Source organism: Camelus dromedarius, chromosome 13 (genome assembly GCF_036321535.1).
Source record: "Camelus dromedarius isolate mCamDro1 chromosome 13, mCamDro1.pat, whole genome shotgun sequence".
NCBI classification, from domain to species: Eukaryota; Metazoa; Chordata; class Mammalia; order Artiodactyla; family Camelidae; genus Camelus; species Camelus dromedarius.
The window spans coordinates 54,951,772-54,957,328 of record NC_087448.1 but is presented as its reverse complement, the minus strand read 5'-3'; the positions used below and the strand labels follow the sequence as shown (position 1 = coordinate 54,957,328).

The 5,557-nt window shown below is 42.0% G+C and overlaps 1 long non-coding RNA gene across 1 annotated transcript; it reads left to right on the top strand.

Moving 5' to 3' along the window:
• Positions 1-423: 423 nt before the first annotated feature.
• On the top strand, positions 424-5,318 carry LOC116157096 (uncharacterized). Its single transcript, XR_004141007.2, has 3 exons — positions 424-554; positions 2,077-2,264; positions 5,087-5,318. It is a non-coding gene; the product is annotated as an uncharacterized LOC116157096 (long non-coding RNA).
• The last annotated feature ends 239 nt before the right edge of the window (positions 5,319-5,557 follow it).

Sequence of the window (5,557 nt, the reverse complement as noted above, 5' to 3'; positions counted from 1 at the left end):
CCATTTTGTTTTTCAAAGTGTGTCTGTTCTGTAGTAGAGGAGATTTTGGGTGCTCAGAATGCATGACTACGTTCTGCTGCATGCTACAACATTCAGATGTATTCACAGTCGTAGATTCCAGTCTTCTTGTTCGTCAAGCCACACAAATTGTCACAGTCAGCTTGCTTGTCTGGAAACATTATCAGAACAGATGTTTTGGAGAGACAGTGAGCAGGCCTCGTGTGGAATGTTCAGTGCAAGCTGGAGTTCCTGTGGACCCTGGACTTTTGCCTTCCTGAGTCTCTGCCTTTGACTTTCCCTTTGGGAATAATGCCATAAAGGTCACTGTTTCCTGTTCTGTTCCAAATATTCCTTTTAGTTTCTGTTTCGTGAGAACTCTGTATAAAGCTTTTTCCCTTGACCATTTGTCCTCCAAGGCCTGAGACTGCTTCTGAAGTGGAGAGAGTTGAATAAACCCAAGGTTCCTTCTTGGGAACTGGTCATTATTACCTGCTCCTGCACTTGTCATGGAAGAGTAGAGGGTCCTTGGAGAGGCAATGGTACCAGGATTTGAGGTGAGAGAAGAGAAAGAGGGCTCCATCCATTATTTAACACTTTCATTTGCTTTTTGTCAAAATGTGTGTTGGCCATCTAGTGAGTGGTGATCAGCCATCTAGATCTGCCCGGGACACAGGACTTTCAGTGTTAAAACTGGCAATGTCCCAGGTAAACGGGGTGAGTTGGTCACATCAGTGTGAGTTTAGGACTGTGTGAACCTGCTTTTTGCTCCTCTCCCCAGTTAAGTGTCCCTCAGTCCCAGATCTGCCAAGTGCTGTTCCTTATGCCTCCTAAAAAAGAAAAAAAAAAACTATAATGCTTGAAAACAATTATACATTAAGGATTTACTGCATTTCAAAAGTGCTAACCATGGGAAACTTGAACTTAAAAATTACACAAACATGAACTTGCGTCAGGCACGCCTCACCCACTCTACTGTAACGATTTATAAGCAGGTTGTGAAGATTGACTGTTTCGTGCAAAGTCCGGTGGTGGGGGTGGGGAGCTGAATGGATAAACAGATCAACTACAGAAATTACCAAGTGCTAGGCAAGTGGTGTAGGAGGCCAAAGAACAAAGTGATGACTGTGGGCTGGGACAGCTGGGAGAGGCTTAGTACAGGAAGTGGGATGTGAAGAGGGCTGGAGAGGAATCTACGAAGAAAAAGTGGATTTTAAATGAGAAGTGACACTTCCAAGCAGAGGAAACAGCTGCCCATAGCCCAGGAGTGTCTGCGTGGGAACAGCATAGGCTGGTTGCCCGGAAGCTGAATTTTCAAATGGGTGATCAGTTTGAAGAGGGTGTGTAGTTCCATCCTGTATTTCTGTATCATTGCTTCTGCAATTATTACGGGCACACCAAGCACGCCTTTTCCAAACAGAGGGAACACTTCTTTCTCCTCCTGGCCCTCTGCCAGCTTTTGCAGGTTAGGTCCAGCCTCTCTAAAGAATTACCTGACTGTCTCAGTAAATATTTGGGGTGCAGAGAACTGGAGCACTGTCAAAACTCTGTGTGCCGGCTCCACCCTTCCTTCTATTGAGTGCAGCGCAGGGTGGGGCAGCCCGCAGAGTGTGGGCAAGGAATTTATCCCTCACCCCCATGCAAACAAGCTCCGACACAGAGACGCAGGGTATCAGCCCCTGCGCCCCAGTTCTCAGCAAAGGCAATGACCATTTCTACCTGAAATGGGATTGTTCACGACTAGCCTGCCTGACGTGGACAGCCATAAATGCTCAATGGTGGGCCTTCAAAGACCTTATCATAGATCGAACACAGCAGAATGTCAGAGCACGAGTTTACCTAAATGACCTTGTCCTTGCACAAGCCCCATTGTTCTTTAGTGAAAGGAACCTCTTTCAATTCAGCAAAGACAATGTGAAGATGTGTTTGTAAACCAGATAAACACTGCCATAAATGGGGCCAAGGGAGACAGAGGCAAAACAGAAAGTGCCTTCAGTAAGATTTGGGAGAAGGGACGCCAGAAAGGTTCTTGTATCTCTTCCACCAGCTAATGACCTGAAAATTTCTTTTCACATAAAGGTGAAGCTTTAGTCCGCAAATGGCCCTGGGAAGATTAAGCCTTGCCTTGCTTTCGCACTGAGGATTGTCCGTCACCGTTTTCCCCTGGTGAGGAGTAGATAAGGCCTTCGTGTTTAAAGAGAAGCGTCCGCAGACACGAGAAAACACTGCCAAAAAGGAAGCCTTGGCATCTCAAAACCAAATCTCCGGTATCTAAATTTTTCTGAAATTTGTCATAGCTTTTATTTGAAATGGTCTGAATCATAACAGCACTCTGAAAAGCAGTTTGTTTTTCTTGTTTTGAATTTGCAGCTCCTTAATACTGTATAGTCTTTACCACCTACCACTTTACTTTTGTCGTTCGATTTCCGTCCCTAGCTCTCAAACCCTTTCTGTAAACTACTTTAATCTGCCCCATTTCTGCTCCTGAATTTCCACCTTGATTCCCACTGGTCATGTTTATTTATTAGCTCACAATGATTGCTTCCTTTCTGGAGAGACATGACTGCCCCAAGATATGCCTCTGTCCTTAGAAGATATGAATTCAAGGTTAAATTGTTGCGTTGATGCCTGGATCTATTTGAAATATGTCATCACCCTCCTGGTTTCATTTATTTTATTTGAAGACGCTGATTGGTAACTACTGTTTCTTTTTTTTTCCCCACAAGTTTATTTTTATTTATTTATTTTTTGGTTGGGGGAGGAGGTAATTAAGTTTATATATTTATTTTTAGAGGAGGTAGTGGGGAATGAACCCAGGACCTTGTGCGTGCTAGGCACCGGCTCTACCACTTGAGCTATACCCTCCCCCACACTGCCCCATCCTGGTAACTAATATTTCTATGCTTTAAAAAATGAAAGGGAGGAGGGAGAGGGCATAGATCAAGTGACAGAGAGCATGCTTAGCATGCACAAGGTCCTGGATTCAATCCCCAGCACCTCCTCTAAAAAAATAAATAAATAAATAAACCTAAAAAATGAAAGGGAAATTCCACAAGGCAGTGTGGATTAATCAGATTGATTTTTCTTTTTTAAAAAATCTGGCTTTATACTTCTTTTGTGTTTGTTAGTCTTTAATTATCTACAACTGAGACATTATCTATAATTTGTCTCTTGAGCATCTTCTTACCTACATCTCTTTGTAAATAATTATTTTTTTAAAAACTTTGCAATTGGTTCTGCCCTTGGTGGTGTCAATTAAATCACTATCACTTGATCTGAATGCTAACAGAATATGGTGTCTGCTATTAGGTTAAAGGTTTCCTTGGAGTAGATCCAGTTCTTTTTAAATTTTTTTTTTTTTTTTGATAAGCAATGGCTTTCAAGGTCCTGGCTTGAAGATTCTTATTTTAAATTAGGAATTCTTATCTCTACATGATTTGAACAATCCCAGACTATAAGGGCATCTCCCAAGTCTACCAGACAGTTGTCCTCCATTAAAACGGTGCCATTTAAAAGTCTAGAGAAGAATTCAGGCAGCTGTAGTGGACCAGGCAGCTGAACCAAGACCATCTAAAGAAGCTACTAGGAGAATATTCTACCACCTCTGTCAATCTAAATACCACTGCCAAGTCACACTGTTCTCTAAAAGTTCAGTTAGTCCTGGTTTATGGCTCAAAGCACTTTGCATGTATCAGCCCATTAGCCCTTCGGCATTCCTCTGAGTCTGGAAGCTGACAAGTGGAAATAACGCAGTTTCCAAATGTGCACTCAGGCACAGAGAGCTTAAGTAACTGCAACAGGATCACTAATTCAGGCAGCAAAGCGGCACACACATGGGATCAAGAAGGTACCAAAATGTTCCATAGGACTGAACGTAACAATCTCCCCAGCACTGGTGTTCCTTTAAGTAGCAGATACTCAACTCTGCACTAGATAAAGCACCTCTGCGTGGGGCTCCTCACTCCTGACACTCCGAGGTAAACAGGCTCACTTTAGGCAACATCATCCACACGGGAAAGTTTTGTCTCCTGGGCCATCTTCTCTCGGAGCCAATTCTCTGTCAGCTAGGGCCAGAGCATGGGCTCTAGGGCTAGAAATGCCAGAACTCAAACCTTGGCTCCACCACTGGGACCCTGGGCGAGCCACCTAATCTCTCTGTGACTCAGCTTCCTCATCTGTGAAGTAGGGGTTAGTAATACCTTGGACAAGGTGCTGTGGGGAGGGAGCTTGTTAGTCTGTGAAAGTGCTTAGAGCACAGTCTGGCACATAAGCGCTCAATAATGTTAGCTGTTTCTCCAGTTACCATTTAATATGGCATTTCTTTCCTTCCTTGGGAAGCCTTCTGGTGCCAGAGCCCTCTTATTCTCTTACTTCCTCTTTCTATCAAAATAGCAAAGGATCCAGTATCAGCCATTAACATTTTAGTGAGAAAGAGTTTTGCTTTACCTCTGCCAGCTAGTTTATTTATCAAGCTGTGTCCCTAATTGTGGAATGAAAAACTTTACTCTTTATGGAATTTTGGATATCATAAATGTTTTGAGGGAGTGGTGAAAAGTGGGTGATATGAGAACAAGAAAAATCTCATTTACCCTTGACTAAAACCCCTTCCTTTAAAAAAAAAAATCCCTTTTCCATTCCTATCCTGTTTCTTCCTGCCTTGACATGAACAACTTTCCTTTCACTCACCCTAGTGTTTTATCCAAGACCTCCAATGGCCAGGAATGCAGGGCCTATTTTGATGAGTCCTCTGCTCTGTCAGCCACTTCTGGCCTCATTCTCATCACTCAACCCTGCTTTTCTTTGATGATACTGTTTTGTGGCCCCAGAAAGAGAAGATCTAATCTGTAAAAGTATAATTTGCATATATCAAACTAACACAGGCTAAATATATGATTGCTTACCAATTATGTCTAATTGTCTACCAGCGTAATAACATAGCCTATATTATTAAGTACATAAAATATTAACTTTTTTAGTCTTTATTTGCAAATAGCAAAACTCTGTTCACGTATGCTGGGCTTTCCTAATTAGTTGCTGTCATAGCATTACCATTTGATCATAACCTTGTTCATTGTGTTTTTGCTTCCAGGCAAAACACCAAATTCATGCAATTATTTCATGTAATGAAACACCTGAAACTCAACTCCCAACCCTTTGCCAAGTGGAAGAGACAAAGAGTAAGGAAAGGAGAAGAGACCAAAAGGGAGGGTAAATATGAGATGAAGAATTCCCAAAGGCTTGAGATTACTTTTCCTCGGTCTTTCCTTCAACTTCACCACCCAGAGGTAATATTTTTAAAACACAAGGCTTAAAATAAGCAATTCTCAGATTTAAGCTCTAGTCATCTTTAAATGACAATCTATCCTTCAAAGCTTTTTTTTTTTTTTTAAAGGAAAAGATTACAGTTCATGTGACAGTTTTACATGACATAAATAACTTGACTCAACAGAAACAGTGGCCAGTTTTTCTTACAGCTCTGGGCAAATGTGAGGTGGTTGTTAGTCTCTGAGTCTTTGTTTCCTTACCTGCTTATCACTCTATCTAGTTATGCCCTTTGTTA